Here is a 16,693-nt window from a genome sequence, read left to right on the forward strand (position 1 = left end):
ATTCCATACTGCTTTTTGCTGAAATTATTTCTAGGTTGAAAGTGCTTTCATATACACGGCTTTTTTAAACCTCTCTACAGCCTTGGGAGGGAGTAGAATTATTATTCCCATTTTACAGATGAAAACCTCAAGCTCAGAGATTCTTGTCCAAGGCACATACAGCTGGAAGGGTCAAGTCCAGATTTGAACTTGGGTATTCAGATTGCCAGATCTTTGTATTTTATTATTGTTCTGAAGTCAGAACCCACTTCGCCATCCCCACCAGTGAATAATAAGTATTATAGATCATGTTGCAAAACACTTTCATTTTGATGATGAACAAAGTGAACTTAGCCTGATGGCCAGGGGAATCCAGTGCCCATGTATGTGTGTGTGTGTGTGTATATATATATATATATATATATACACACACACACACACACACACACACACACACACACACACAAATATATATATATGTATATATATTTTTCTCCTTAAGACCTTAAAACCTTGAGAGGCAGAAGAAGTAGGAAGAAGTAAAAGAGAGAAAAGTAAAAGAAAGTCCTCAGAAGAAAGAAATGCACAGGAACTAAGGTAAGATTACAATCTAAAAGGAAGCCAAAGAATGTTTTTTAGACTCTTCTTGTTTTTTTTTTTTAAGTTTTTTATTTTTTAAATTTATTTATTTTTGGCTGTGTTGGGTCTTCGTTGCTGTGCGCGGGCTTTCTCTAGTTGCAGTGAATGGGGGCTACTCTTCGTTGCGGTGCGCGGGCTTCTCATTGTGGCGGCTTCTCTTGTTGTGGGCTCTGCACAGGCTTCAGTAGTTGTGGCACATGGCTTAGTTGCTCCATGGCATGTGGGATCTTCCCGGACCAGGGCTCGAACCCGTATCCCCTGCATTGGCAGGCGGATTCTTAACCACTGCGCCCCCAGGGAAGCCCACTCTTCTTGTTTTTTGGCTAGGTAACAAACAAAAAGAAGTGGGTAACAAGATAAATTAGGCATACAAAACTAAAGCAAGAAGGCTGATAATTGATGAGAAAAGAGCCCTCGGGGGGATAAGGCAGAAGGAGAGAGAGGGAGAGGCGGACCAGAAGGGGATGCTCTGCGAGAAGCCTGGGTCCATCATCATCAACCTCGTGAAGGTCACTGCAGGCTGGCCGGTGCTGGGTGTTTAGGAGGGACAGAAAAGAGGAAGGTGTTGGGCCCTTGACGTCAGTTACTGATGGTGGAGATGAAGAAGGGTAAGGAGAGCTAATCTATGGAGTGTGGAGGGGAGGGACAACTCTTGGGTAGGTAGGGATCTAGGCACTGTGGCCTTCAAATCTCAGCCTTGATGCCAATTAGCTGTGTGATCTCAGCCAGGTTACTTAGCCTCTCTGTTGAGGCTTGAATTTATGTCGAGCGGCCTCAGTCTTCTCAACATAAGTTCAAGGATAATAATGTGTGCTTCATAGGGTCGTTGTAGGATTACGTGAGATAGCGTGTCAAATGCCTTGCTTTTGGCACCTGGCACTCACTGAATAGCCATTGTTTGCCCCAGTGATCAAAGCAGGCAGTGGTGGCTGTGGCCACTCTCTGACCCACATCCCAGTGTGAGTAAGCACCGTGACCTTCTGTTGCTTTGGACACTATCAGGTCCTCAGAGGACAGGAAGCAGAGTTGGCGAGCTGCCCCCTCCTTCTACCTTGGTTGATGGTGAGACTGGGGTGGGTTTCATCTGGGGTCAGCTGTGTGGGTTGCAACTGGGTCCATTTTTATTTGCAGGTTATCGTGTGCCGTTACTTAGCACATTTGCTTTTTCAAAATGCCTTAATGGAATGCTATAGTAAAAAGAGAAAAATCTTTCATTCGTATGTGTGTGTCATCCAAATGATATTTTTAAAGATTTATTTTTGTGTGTTCACGATGTTCTTGAATAATCTTTCCATAAGTACGGTCAAAGATAAAACACGTGGTACACAAAATCTGGTCGTGCATAGTTTAGAGTATGACTGTCTTTTGACCAGCCCTGGGCTACATTTCCCGAGTTCTGCACTGTGTTTCCTTAGGAGGGCTTGCGTGAGCTGGTTTGCTGACTGGGAAACTTTTGAACGCAGACCAAGCTAATGGTGGTACCTTCTGCCAGTGTCACCCTTTCCCTTTTTCCACCCACAGTCTGGCTCTCTGTCTGGACTCGTGGAGGCCAGACTCTTTGTGTCTCAGTCATTTATTCAACAAATATCCGATGGACACCTTTGCTGTGCTGGGTGCTGGGCTGGGCTTTGTGGGATATAGTGGTGAATAAGATGGGCAAGGTAGCTGGTCTATGCTGCACATAAAGTAATGAGAAAATAGAGTGTCTAAGGGCCTGTGTCAATGAGCGTGGTCTGAGAAGGCTTCTCTGAATAAGGATTATTTCTATAAAAATCTGAATGACATGAAAAAGCCCACCGTATGAAGACAGAGGGAGGCTACTCCCAGCCAGAAGCAGAGTAAGAACCAAGGCCCTGAGGTTGGAACTAAGGTTGACTTGTTCGAAGAACTGAAAGGTGGTTAGTGTGGCCGAGGTCTAGTGAGTGATGGGGAAAGTGGCAGTAGATGAGAAATCTAAGGCCAACGGCCAGGGCAAAGGCCTGCTGTAAACAAAATACCATAGACTGGGCGGCTTAAACAACAGATATTTATTCTCTTCCAGATCTGGAGGCTGGGAAGTCTGAGATCAGGGTGCCAGCCTGGCTGGGTTCTGCTGAGGGCTCTCTTCCTGGCTTGTAGATGGCCATCTTCCTGCTGTGTTTTCACATGGTGGGGAGAGAGAAAGAAAGAGGGTAAGCTCTGTGGTCTTTTCTTTTAAGGGCGTTAATCCCAACATGGGATGCTTCACCCTCACGACCTCATCTATCCTAATTATCTCCCAAAGGTCTCACCTCCAAATAACCTTTCCATCAGGGGTTAGGGTTTCCACATATGAATTTTGGGAGATACAAACATTCTGTCCGTATCATGAATTTCACTGTTAAGCATTATGGAACCCTTGAATCCTGTGCAGTTATCTTAGAGAGGGAGGGAGAGGAGGGCATTGTGGCAGCAAAAACACTTGGCCAAGGGCTGAGGGAGAGCGTGGCTTGTTAGGGCTTATCTCTTTTTGCCTTACATCTCTGCTTCTCTCTGCGGATCCACTTTCTCTGCATTTCTGCGCCACGTGGCCAAAGATGGCCTCACCTAACTGTAGAGTTTTGCATCTCTGCCATCCAGAGATCAGCCCAGAGTGAGCTGGAATCTCTCTGTTGTAATTCCAAATTCCCAAAAGTTCCTAATTCCAGGGGGAGAACCTGATTGGCTCAGATCTCCGCTCTGATGCTTCGTGGTCGAGGGGGTAGGGCCGTGGGATGTGATCTCATGGACGGGTACCCACCCTGGGACTCTGTGGATATGGCTGGGGGAGCAGTTCCCTAAGATGGAGCCTCACTGGAATCAGGGCACCAAGAGGTACCCAAAGGTGTCAACTCTCAAGAGTTGGAGGGAAACGCAGCAGTTGTGAGTCTGCCTCTGTCCCCACTCAGCTACACCCAGCTCTCTGGGTTCCTAGGTCAGCTTCAGACTGGGAAGGGAGATGGTCCTCCCCAGGCACCACAGAGAAGACAGCATCAGGAGTTTGAGAGCCCAGGGAACCACACAGGAAAGCAGAGAGTAGGCGGAGCCTGGCTAGCGGGTGCCGAGGTCCTCGGTGCCACCACGGAAGAGCCTTGCTGTGTGGACTCCGCAGGTGGCTGTCAGGATTATAGAGCCGCCCAGGACGTGACTTGCTGGTGTCCGCCCTTTCCTCACACCTTTAGAAGTGAGGTCCTCTGGGGAAGACTTTCACTGCCACAAGGTCACCAGGGTCTGGAGTGACTCTTGGGATCCAGGTGATGAGGTTGGAGCAGAGGGAACATTCCAGGCTCCTCAGAACTGATTGAGATCTCCATGACCCATCCTGAGCCTCACCTTGGAGTCACCCCAGTGAATCCTGGGCTCCGTTTTCTTGTCCCCCCCCCCCCCCCACTGCTCAAGTCTGCCTCCCTCTCTTACACACTTCTGTTCCGTTCTCTAGCAGTTTCCTCGAGTGTAGACCTGTTCTTTCCAACGAGTTAACTGAAAGCTACCCGAAGTCAGGGGTGGCTGTGGGAGGTTCCCTTTTCTGTGTGACTCGTACGGTCCTGGACACGGCAAAGGCTCTTGGCAAACATTTGTCCACTGAATTGAAAATGGTTTGTGAGGGGACTTCCCTGGTGGTTCAGTGGTTAAGAATCCGCCTTCCAATGCAGGGGATGCGGGTTCCATCCCTGGTCGGGGAACTAAGATCCCACATGCCGTGGGGCAACTAAGCCCACACACCACAACTACTGAGCCCGTGCACCACAACTACTGAGCCCACACGCCACAACTACTGAGTCCGCACGCCATAACTACTGAGCCCGCGCGCCACAACTACTGAGCCTGTACACCACAACTACTGAGCCTGTGCACCACAACTACTAAGCCCGCACGCCACAACTACTGAGCCCAGACGCCACAGCTACTGAGTCCACACACCACAACTACTGAGCCCGCGCACCACAACTACTGAGCCCACGTGCTGCAATGAAGACTCGACACAGCCAAAAATAAATAATGAATAAATAAATATTAAAAGAAAAAAAAAAGAAAGAAAATGGTTTGTGAGTCTGACCTATTCTCAATTAACCGAGGACCAAAGTGGGTCTATGGGATGGGTCCATATCTATGCAGTAAATGTCAGAATCACCAATCATCATTTATTTATCATTTACTTATCGCCTTTGCGGCTTTTGCCATATTTGCATTCTACCCATGCAATTACTACTTACTTTCTGCTTTTCTTTAAAGCGGCGCACATTTTTCACTTAGAAAATTTATTTTAACAGGAAACTTTCTTCCATGACCGTGCATGAAAACGAGTATTTACCTTCCTGTAAACAGAAGGTGATTGTAAAAATAGATACACGTCTCTTAAATAGAAAGCACATGTCCGTTGCCCTGTGAATCATCTTGAGAGGTCCAGTAACACACACATCACACTGGCCCCGGACACACTTCTGGATCTTGGGCAACTTGCCATTCTGTGATGTGTGGGCATGGCAGCCAGGGGCTGCCACTTGCTGTGGGCGTCACTGAAGAGGCAGCTTGGGTTACCAGCAAGAAGGCCCAAGGAAGGCTCTGATGCCTTTCTCTCATCTTTGGGGACTCCCTGCTGCTTCCCTCCTGCCCTGTTCCAGGCTCCTCCTGCCGGAATAGAGCTCACTCTTCTCCTTTCCCTGTCAGCTGCTAGTCCTGAGAAAAGCTATGGTGAAGGAGGTGAAGGAGGTGGATGAGGAGGAAGAGGGGGGAAGGGGGAGGAAGAGAGGGAGGGGGAGGAAGAGAGGGAGGAAGAGGAAGAGGGGGAGGAGGGAGAAGAGGGGGAGGAAGGGGAAGAGGGGGAGGAGGGGCAGACGGGGAGGAGGAGGAAGAGGGGGAGGAGGGGGAAGAGGGAGAGGAGGGGGAAGATGGGGAGGAGGGGGAAGATGGGGAGTAGGCGGAAGAGGGGGAAGAGGGAGAAGAGGGGGAGGGGGAGGGGAGGGGAGGCCTAGTGGCATGGGAAGGGGAACTGGGCCTGTAGAACAAAGGCTGGACAGTTGGCTTGGAGGCAGAGAGAGCAGGATGAGGGCCTGGAAGATGGAGGGGAGGGGGCTGAGAGGTGCAGAGGGTTGACCATAATCCTTTGCCCCAGGAAAGCGGTTTTGCCCGAGAACAAGAAGACAGCACCGTGCATACTTGTCTCTTGAGCCTTGAGCTGCTGGCTGGGTAGACAAGCACAAAAGCAACATTTTGGTTCTTATCTTGCAATGGGTAACCCTTCTGCAGGATGAAGGACTTTACAGTACAAGGCAAGGTACAAATGTAAAAACAACAGTGTTGTTCTTAGGGTAAAGATTCTCTCCCTCGTTCTCTCTGTCTTGGATGTCTAGACTTGGCCTAATGACCAGTTTGGATTTCAGCAGGTTAAGAGGTCAGATGACACAGCAGATCATCAATAACCCTCCAGATTCCAAATCTGCCGTGTTCTGGCTCACTGTAGACACAGAGGCTCCTAGAGCTGGCGGGGACCTTGGTGTGAAGCGTCTCTTCAGGGCCCCTTGGCCGAGCTACTTCCAGCGCACCCGGCAACTCCAGAATCTGACCATGAGGCTGGTGAGGGACTCTCCCGGCAGGTGACCTCCTAGCTTTCCCAGGCTGCCGATGCCTGAAGCTGCAGCCCCTGCCTACGGGACCCCAGACCTCCGGCTCCTGTGCAGATATCATCGTAGTTTAGGACAAGTCTTTGCAAGGATGTTGGGAACCAGTGCGCCTGGCTGAGGACTGGAGGGGCCCTTGCAAGCTCCTGGCGGGTATTCTTCTCGTGCCTCTAGATCACGTTACTCAGAGGGTGACCCAGGCTGGTGTGCTTCTGCGTGGGTAAACCAGCCGCCATAGGTATATGCTTGTGTCTGAGTTCTGAATTTATCTTTTTGCTTTATTTCAGACAAGTCGTTTAACCTCTCACATCTAAGCTGACTGTCTAGTTTGAATGCCAGTTCTGCCACTTGCTAGCCGTGTGACCTTGGGCAAGTTCTTAACCTCTCTATTCCTCTATTTCTCTGTAAAATGGTGATAATTATTGTACCACATCTCTTAGGGTTGTGATGATTAAGAGGCTTGACGTACGTTAGTATATAGAGGTCCTAGAGTTGTGTCCGGTGGGCGTTAAGCACCGTGCAGAAGTGTGAGCTACTGACATCCTCTGGGGCTCCCGCCTCCACCACCCTCTTTTTTAAAGTAGTCTTTTATTTTTTCAAGGTACAGGTGTACCTCTTTTTCCACCACCCCTTTTGTGCTCGGCAGGTGTCTGAAGCAGTGTTGGTTGATGCCCACGTCCTGATACTGCCGCTACACTAACCTTTCATCCTTGAGCCTGGGTATCCTGTATCCCGCTGTGTGTGTATCATCCAATTTACGTCTGTTCCCCCACCCTCCTTAATTCTGTCAAGTAACAAGGCTCTGTTCCCCCCCAGTCTTCCTGCCCTGCCCCCCATGATCACCTGCCTCACCTTTCTCCCAGTTTACTGCTGTCTTCATCCCTCTTCCTGCTCCTCCGCTTTCAGTAGCCCCGCCCCACCTCCATCCTACTAGATGTCCAGGTGTTAAGTGGGCTTCCACTGAAGTCTAGTGCAGATCCACCCATCGTCTCCTGGGGGTCCTCTGCTTGCCCCCTCAGGGCTCCAGAAGGGCTGACTCCAGGGAAAAATTCTCCTCTCTGCCTCACACCCCTCCTCGACCACATGGCCCGTGCCCTTGGCCATAAACTCTTCTCTCAGGTTCCCTTGCACGTGGGAGAAGCCCTGAGGGCAGCCCGTGTTGCTTCCCGGGGTCCCTCCTAGCTGCTTGGTCACTGTGTTGCTTCTGCCATTTTGAAGGCCTTTCCTTCCACCCTGGTCCTCACTGAGGCTCTCCACTCCCTCTGTGGCCTGGCTGGCATCTGTTGACGGCCTGACGTTCTGGTTCCGTCCCCTTGGTTTCTGGGCTCTTTGGAGCCACCCTCCGAGGCTCAACTCTCCCACCTGTTCTCCTTTAGGTCTCTCCCTTGGAGACGTCATCAGTTACCACGCATCAGCACCGCTGGTTTCTCTCTATAGTGACCTTGACTCCTGCTCTGCGTGTGGCTGTGTGTCCCCGCTGGTCTCAGTGCGCGTACCCTCGAGACATCAAGACTCAAGCTCCCCAGCCTGCCCTCCAAGCTGGCTGTTCCTCTTGATTCCCTCTGCTAACCACGGGGACAGGGAAGTCCTTTCCGGCTCAGTCTCCCAGCATTGTGTCCGCCCCTCCCGTCCCTCTGGGCAGCCTGCCTCTTGCGGCTGTTCTTCCGTCCCCTCAGCTCCTCTCCTCTCACCAGCCTGGGATCTGGTCCTTCCCTTGGGTGGACTCGTGCAGATTTCTCAGTGGTCTGTTCTTCCTGGTCTATCCTCAGGCTCCCTCCAGATTGCAGTGCTGCCCGTATCCTGGGAAACCCTTAACGACTCCAGGGGCCGGGACACGGGCCCCAAACCTCTCAGCACAGATTTCAGAGTCCCCGAGCTGAATCCCAAGCAGCAGTTCCCTTTCTGCTCCCTCTCTGGAGGCATCCTAGGAGGTTAGTTTTGTGTGTCAGCTTGTCTCGGTCATAGTCCCAGCTGGTTAATCAAACGCAAAGCTAAGTGTTGCCACGAAGGTATTTTGTGAATGTGGTTAGCATCTACAGTCCTTTTACCTTAAGTAAAGAAGATTGCCCTAGATGATGCGGATGGGCCCCATCCAGTCAACTGAGGTGTCCCCGAGAAGGAATTCTGCCTGCGCACTGCGGTATCGGCTCCTCCTGCGTTTTCAGGCTACGGTCTGTCCTAACAATTCAGACTTGTCAGCCCCCATGATCACGTGAGCCGGTTCCTTACAAGAAATCATTCTGTGTGTGTGTGTGTGTGTGTGTGTGTGTGTGTGTGTGTGTGTGTGTGTGTGTAAATATACATATACACATGTATATACATATACATGCCTGTAGATATGTATGTATGTATTCCTGTATGTTAGGGTTTGTTTCTCTGCAAACCCTGACTGGTATACCCGCTCTGGCTTGGCCCAGACCTCACTTTCTGGAACCCTTCTCTGAGTAGCCAGCCTCTAGAAGCTGTGCCTTTCAACCTATTCCGAGTGCCTTGACTGTCTGGATCCCTCCTTGACTTTGCTCACATAGTGCCTGGTGGGGTTACATAGCTTTAAGTTTGTACACTCACTATTAGATTCTTTTTTTTTTTTCCTTTTTCTTTTTCTGGCCACATCGTGTGGCTTGTGGGATCTCAGTTCCCCGACCAGGGATTGAACCCAGGCCACGGCAATGAAAGCCCAGAATCCCAACCACTGGGCCACCAGGGAACACCCCACAATTCCATTCTTGAGGAGAGGTATTCCTTTTGTGCTTCTTGTTGTTTTTAATTGAAGTATAGTTGATTTACAATGTTGTGTTAGTTTTAGGTGTACAGCAAAGTGAATTAGTTTTACATACATATGTATCTATTTTTTTTCAGATTCCTTTCCTTTATAGGTTATTAAAAATATTGAGTATAGTTCCCTGTGCTATTACAGTAGGGCCTTGTTAGTTATCTATTTTATATATATAGTAGTGTGTATATGTTAATTCCAAGCCCCTAGTTTATCCCTCCCTGTTCCCTTTCCCCTTTGGTAACCATGTTTGTTTTCTGTCTGTGGGTCTATTTCTGTTTTGTATATAAGTTCATTTGCATCTTTTTTTTTTTTTTTAGATTCCACATATAAGCGATATCATATGATATTTATCTTTCTCTGTCTGGCTTACTTCACTTAGTATGATCATCTCTAGGTCCATTTTGTGCTTCTTTGGTTCTTCCTCAGCTCCCAGAAGAACTGGACACATAGTAGGTGGTCACCAAGTATTTGCTGGATGAATGAATGTGGGGGGATTTGGTGGTAAGTTGGGGATGGTGGTGACTCTAAGCTGATTACACTTTCCTGGATTTTCGGTGGGGAGAATCAAGGGTATCTAACCCAAGGTCATTCTTCAAAGAGTTGGTTTATTCTTTATGTGTTTGAGGCCTGCGGCTCTAAAATATACCCAGACTGCATTTCTTTCCCTTGTTCACTCTCTCCCTGCCCAGCAATGGTTTCCAGATCATAAGATAGAAATTCAGACGTAGCAGAGGAGATTAAGACTTGAAACTCCTGTGCTCCCAGACAGTCATTTGGTTGGTGGATACACCTTGATTTTTGTAGTGCTTAGAACTGCATCTTGCTCATGCTTGAATATCATTCTTGGATTTGCCTCCTAAGTGGCCATTCCTTGGGTATCTCCAGGGAGTTCCAAGTGGAAAACCACAGAAGTGCCCATATACATTCGGGTAGCTGAGTAGACTGCAGGACCAGGGCATCCTCAGGACCTGGAGCCCAGTCTCTACCATGCAGGCTGACTCCTTCTGGGTCCCTGGTGATGTGTCATTCATTCAAGGAGTGCCTGCCTTGAGCTAGGGAGCTTTTCAGTTTTAACAAAAGCCAAGGCCTTCCTGGAATTTTCTTTTAAAGACCTAGTACATAACCCTGCTTTACCTCTGCTGGGACGTTTTGAAACCCTCCTGCTTTCTCTTTTAACCAAAAACACCACTCCTGTTGGTAGGCGAGGCAGGGTTAATGAGCCCAAGGACAGCATGGCAAATGACTTTTGAAATGGCCCAAATTCCTTTAATTTTGTCGTTTTATGGAAAGGTCAAATAATTGGACAAAAAAGCCTTCGATGAGTTATATTTAGGGTTTACAAAAAAGCACACTTTGTTGATAAAATATGAACTGTTTGAAAGATTTATAAGAGTCTAAAATCCTGCATAGCCCTTGAGAATTTGAAGCAGCAGGAAACCACTGTGATATTTTTAAAACAAGTATTTATAAAAGTAATTGGGTACTCTTGATGTGGAATAAGGAGGAAAAAAAAAACTGGTAAGGAAGCTATATTGGACTTGACATAAAAGCGAGGTATGTAATTTGGGAGCAGAATGAAGGGTGAGGGACGCGCACACACAGTACCTGCGGGCCTCTCTCGCTCTGAAGAGCTGGTGGCAGGGACAGAGCAGTGCTGGGAGGGAGGAGGGCTCTTTGGGGCCTGCGGGCAGTGCCCAGGTATTGGAGCTAATTTCTGAAACCCCAATTTAAAACTCCGAGGCCCTCTAAAACTGATTACATGCAAACGGGACAGAAAACACATGTTTCTGAAAACATTTTGGTTAAAATTAAAAATGTGGCAGAGACTGTGCCAATAATTTACTTGAGAATATCCCAACCAGATGCTGCTAGCCCGTAATTCTGAGTAATTTGCCAAAATTATGTATTTACTTTCATCCTAGAGATGAAGTTAAAATATGCATGGTTTTTGTTATTTGTGATGCAAAAAAAAAAAAAAAATCCCGTGTGATTTCTGCTAATACCGGATGGAGGACAAAGAAATGGGCAGGACGTCTATTAGCTACTACTCGAACCCGTAGCGGAGCAGAAACGCTGTCAGATCCTCAAAGAGTGCAAGACCCTAGGAAGTTAGGCAAACATTTTTGGGTAGGACGTTAATTCATGAAATGACAACCTTGCATTAAGAAAGTGTTTCTACTGGCAATCGAGTTCTAATTCCTGAGTGGCTCAGACTCGTGGACATATCATGTTATGTGATGCCAAACATTTGGATGAAAATGGAAAAAAAACTTCTGTCAGCTGTCTGGATTTCTGTTCTCTGTAAAGCCAAATAACCAGATAGTGGGGCTAGCTGGTCGGCAGACATTTTTTTGGGTTCTTATCTAGATATTTAGCATCTAACTGGACAGAGGCAATTTAGCGTAGTGGGTAAGCATGCAGGCTCCGAAGCCAGATTACCTAGGTTCAAATCCTGGCTTTGCCATGTATGAGCTGTGGGGTAGTTACTTAAGTTCTCTGTGTTTAGTGTTCTCATCTGTAAAATGGGTGTAATAACAGTATCTACCTTGTAGCGTTGTTCAGAAAGTTAAATGAGTTAATACTTGGTATAGTACTTAGTATAATACCTGAACACAGAAAAGCCCTCAATAAATATTATTCATCTTCATTCTTTATAGTATTTGAGACCTAGGGGAGGGAGTCCTTGCATTTATGCCTTTTGTGCCTTTGACAAACGAAAAGTGTTACTTGGAGGGGGAGAGATTTTTTTAAAATTGTAAAATATACATTTACCATTTTCACCATTTTTTAAGTGTCCAGTTCAGTGACATTAGTATATTCACATTATTGTACAATCATCATCATTATCCATCTACAGAAGATAATTTTTTATTATAAAAATGCCATCTGGAATCCACGGCCACCTGTCCACACCTCAGCTTGGCCCTTGTCCTCTGTCTCCTGAACTATTACAGTGACCTGGTAGCAGGCTTCCTGCTCTCTCTAATTCATATGTAGCTCTAGACTAGTCCTTCTGAGATGCAAATCTGATCTATGTTAGTCCTTTAGGGTCTTTCCACAGCCTCCCACCCCCTATACCATTCCTACAGTATAAAGCCTGGCCTCGCTAGCATGGTATTTAATTAATTAATTTTGGCCATGCTGCGTGACATGCGGGATCTTAGCTGCCCCACCAGGGATCGAACCCGTGCCCCCTGCAGTGGAAGCACAGAGTCTTAACCACTGGACCACAAGGGAAGTCCCGAGGCACTTAAAACTTCATGCCTGAGGGCCCGGTACTTGGTACACAGGCTCCAAGAAGTGTTTGGAGGTTTCTGAACACGTGCTATCTATTCAGATAGGGAGAGGGATAGAGGGATCCAGGAATCACGCCCATTTTATGGATGAAAGGCGGTGTGGGTTTCAGCCTGGGATGGAGCCCCACTTATGACTGGGTGCTGTTTGGCGTCTGTCTTATTGCACACAATTTGAGGGGCACCAGGAACCAGGCGGCATTCTCTGCTCCAGTCTCCTGTTTGGGCTTGGTCCATGCATGTAATATGGTACCGCCAATGAGCTGGGTCTAAGGATCCAGTTCTGCCTCTGCTCCTCATTTGTGGGGGGACCCGATCATTTTTCCTTCGTCTCTAAAGTGAAGTTGGGCCTCATTGGTCTCCGCCGGAGTGGATGAGGCCTGGGAGGATGCCGGGTGCTGGCTTCTCTCCAAAGGGTGGGGAGGCGCGGTCAGAGGGAGAAGGAGGGTCCTCCTTATTTTTCACTTTGCCTAGTGAGCTGCCCGGGTACCTGCTCGCATGCAGAAAATGTGCAGCCCAAGGTCTGGTCCAGAGCAGACCCCAGTTAGGTGTCTGTGGATTGAAGGAATGATTTCGGTTGTCAGTGACACTTTTGACGGTCCTTCATTTGTGAACCGTACTCTCTTCCCTTCCGGTCTAATAATTGGCACCCACCCCCCATCGTCTCCCCTCTGCGTTAGCTAGCATGCCTTACGTGAGCTATCCACTGGCCTGTTCTTATTCCAAAGTTCACCTTGGGGAATTGACACGTCCTGGATGCTTCAAAAAATAACCTAAGTGCTCACTAGGCTCCATTCCTGCAATTTGCTGTTTCTTACCCTTGCCCCATTGCTTTGGAAATGATCCCGGAGCTCTTTTACAGACGGGACAAGGATCTCCCTGGAGGAGTGCAACTTCTATACAGCTCCTCCTACACCCCCCAAATCTGTGGAGAGCCTGCTCTTTAGGGCACCTCTCCTTTTGACCTGTTTTCTGAGTGATTCTCATTCTCACGTGAAGGTGGAGTCTCGTGCCAGCTACCCCCAGGGAAGGCTCTGCTTATCGTCTTGAGTCGAGGAAAGGTTGCGAAGCTGCTATTTTTTAGTATCTGCAGTGTGATCTGAGGGTACTGACGACGATAGGATTAGGCAAGGAAGATCCCTGCCTGCTAAGAAGTTTCCATCAAGTCTCCCTTTTCTGCTATTTTCCTAGTTTCAAGAAAGGCTCAAAAAGCACCCCCCTTCCACACTTTGGGGGCAAGAATGGTACCATCTGTAGGACACACTTGAGAGCTTGCGGTCATTGTCACAGCTAGCAGAGCCCAGCCCAAGAATGCGTGGGTTAAATTGTCCACCCCATCAGAAGGAGGGGTTGGGGAAGTGACCTCCCCCTTGGTGCTCAAGGGACGGGCCACGCGGGGCTGCCGGTACTGTGCCTGACGGTGCTGGTCATTGACAGCCGGTGCATTTGCAGGGAGTATATGGACTCAGCAAGCTTTTTTCTTCTTTCAAATCTGAGGAATGTGTGAAAGGTGAGAGCGTCAGGCCAGAAAGGAGTGGCCGCTAACTGTATCTCTGGCACTCCCACCCGGCCTGCCCAGGCCACTCCCCCGGCCACAGCCCCATTGGCTGTCAGTTTGTCAACAACTCGGACTGAGGTGCTCTGTCTGTGGGGCTCTGTTGGCGCAGGGGAGACTTAGGAGCAAGGGGTGGAGGGTCGGCTCCCAGGAGACTGTTTATTTCTGATGAGGAATTTTGCTGGCAGTTCCCAGGTTGCCGCTGGGAAAACAAAAATGCGTTAGTGGTGGTCTGGTGCTTGCACGTGCACCCATGCACACACCCTTGCCCGTGCGGACACACACGTGCGCCCGCACCTCTGTGTGCACACACTCACGGGCCTTCGTGCCCCTACACACGCCATCCATGCACGAACACGAGCACACACTCACGCACACATGGACACACCCTCACCTCGCAGCTCCTTTATTAAGTAGAACGTAAGCGTCAAACAACACCCTATTTCTAGAAGCAATAAACCTAGCAGAAATTAATACGATCAATGCCAGCCCCAAATCTCATACTTTTCTCTCTACTCTTGTAACTGAATACTTCATCATTTTCTTTCTCTCTTTCTCATTCCTCTTTAAGAAGAGAGGCCGCTGCTTCTCACTCTTCCTTTGGCTTTGAAAGCTGCCCTTGAGCCTTATTTTCGGCTCTGACCAGAATGAAAGCTCTCACTCTGCCTTTTCTGGGTGTGGTGGCATTTTGTGGCATCCGGAATCAGCCTGCCTGGGTTTGTAGGGCAACTCTGACACTTATTGGCTGTGTGAACTGGGGCAAGTCACCTAACTCTTTGTGCCTCAGTTTCCTTGTCTGTAAAATGGGGATAATAACGGCACCACCTTTTGGGGGTGTTTTGAGAATTAAATAAACACTGAGCCCAGTGACCGGCACAAAGATGTATCTGATAAATACTAATAATGGTTAGTTTCCTCCTGCCCCTGACTATTCTTTGGAGAGGCTCTTGGCTCTCTTGGGCTCTTGTAACTCCAACACTCAAGTATTTGTGCTTTGGGGAACAAACCATCTTTCTTTTCCACGTGAGCTGGAAAAGAAGGAGCCAGCATGATTAGACACATTCTTCATGATTCCTTTCTCCAATCCGTAGGCTTCTGTCTACCTGATTGTCTCTGTTTTTACCCTTTTGAGCTATAGTGGGGATTATTCCTAATTTGCATCACATGGTTCCTTAGCAACCCTCACTAATATAGGATTAGGTACAAAAATACTTTTGGTTAGAATTTCAAACATCTTAATTTATTGTAGACCATTGCTTTAAAAAACTATTTTCTTTGATTTTTTCCTACCTTATTTCAAAAGTAATGCAAATTCATTGTAAAACATTTAGAATACCCAGATAATCTGAACAAAAATCACCTTCCCGTCAGCATCTTGCTGTACGTCCTTCCAGTTTTAAACATGTATATACATATATATTTCTACCAAATGGGAATTGTTGTGCCATTCTTTTTGTAAATACCCCCTACCTCCATTTCATAATGCCCATCTATCCATAATGTTTTTTTTTTCCCCTAAATAAATTTGTTTATTTATTTATTTTTGGCTGTGTTGGGTCTTCATTGGGGCACGCGGGCTCTCTCTAGACGAGGTGAGCGGGGACTACTCTTCGTTGCGGTGCGCGGGCTTCTCACTGTGGTGGCTTCTCTTTGTTGCAGAGCACGGGCTCTAGAGCACAGGCTCAGTAGTTGTGGCTCACGGGCTTAGTTGCTCCGCAGCATGTGGGATCTTCCCGGACCAGGGCTCGAACCCGTGTCCTCTGCATCGGCAGGCGATTCTTAACCACTGCGCCACCAGGGAAGTCCTATCCATAATGTTTTTAAATGATTGTTTTAACTTTTTAAATTTATTTTTTATTGACATATAGTTGATTTACAATGTTGTGTTAATTTTTGCTCTACAGCAGTGATTCAGTTATACATATATAAACATTCTTTTTTTTTAAATATCCTTTTCCATCATGGTTTATCACAGGATATTGACTATAGTTCCCTGTGCTATACAGTAGGACCTTGTTATCCATTCTATATATGATAGTTTGCATCTGCTAACCCCACACTCCCACTCCATCCCTCCCCCACTTTAAAATTATTTTTAAAAGAAGATAATATTTTAAATCAAATGAGATGTGGCTTCTCCAGGAAAAATGCAGTATCTGTGTACACTCTAAGTGGAGAGGAGGGGGCTGTGTGGTGGCAGTGAGCTGGACTGACTGCACCTCGTGGTGGCCCAGCCACGGACTCCTGTGGGAAGGGCAGGGAGGATGCAGTTAGAATGTGGGTGGGAAGAGCATCTCCCCATCCTGACTTTTCTTTTGCAACCAGAGATGGCTTTCAGCCCAGGTGCGAGGGGATAGATCGACAGCCTGCTGCCATTGGCATTTACTGACACCAGGGTAGTTACGGGGAAATATGAACCCTTTGGGACCTGGCCGTGGGGCAGAGTGATGCAGGGCTCGCTTCCCAGGGAAGCAGGCAGTGGTTCACATAGACGCTGGAGCCAAACTGTCTGTGTTCAAGTCCCACTACTGCCGCATGTTAGCTTTGTGATGTTGGGCAAATCTTTCTCTGTGCCTCGGTTTCCTTATCTATGAAATGAAGATTATGAGTGTATCTACCTCATAATGTAGTTGTATGGATTAAGTTAATATGCACAGACAAAACACTTAGAACAGTGTCTGGTCTATAATAAGTACAGCATGAACTTTGCTTGCAGATATTACAGTTTTAGGGCAGTGGCTCTAAAATACCACTGGTGGCTCTGTCCCTCCCAGATCAATGGAATCAGAACCTTTGTCATCGTCGTGGACCCCAGGCAGAAGGGCTTGTTGTTTTT

At 47.8% G+C, this 16,693-nt stretch overlaps 1 long non-coding RNA gene across 2 annotated transcripts in view; it reads left to right on the forward strand.

Annotated features, from left to right (window-relative positions):
- The first annotated feature begins 498 nt into the window (after positions 1 to 498).
- LOC132517296 (uncharacterized) overlaps positions 499 to 16,693 on the forward strand; it is a 52,300-nt gene continuing 36,105 nt past the window's right edge. Inside the window, exon 1 of one of the 2 annotated variants that reach the window (XR_009539678.1) lies at positions 499 to 576. This is a non-coding gene — a long non-coding RNA (uncharacterized LOC132517296). Of the gene's footprint in view, positions 577 to 8,026; positions 8,165 to 16,693 lie in introns of those variants that run through there. The other variant, XR_009539679.1, reaches the window with a different exon arrangement.

The sequence above is a fragment of the Lagenorhynchus albirostris genome, chromosome 3 (genome assembly GCF_949774975.1).
Source record: "Lagenorhynchus albirostris chromosome 3, mLagAlb1.1, whole genome shotgun sequence".
Taxonomy (NCBI): Eukaryota; Metazoa; Chordata; class Mammalia; order Artiodactyla; family Delphinidae; genus Lagenorhynchus; species Lagenorhynchus albirostris.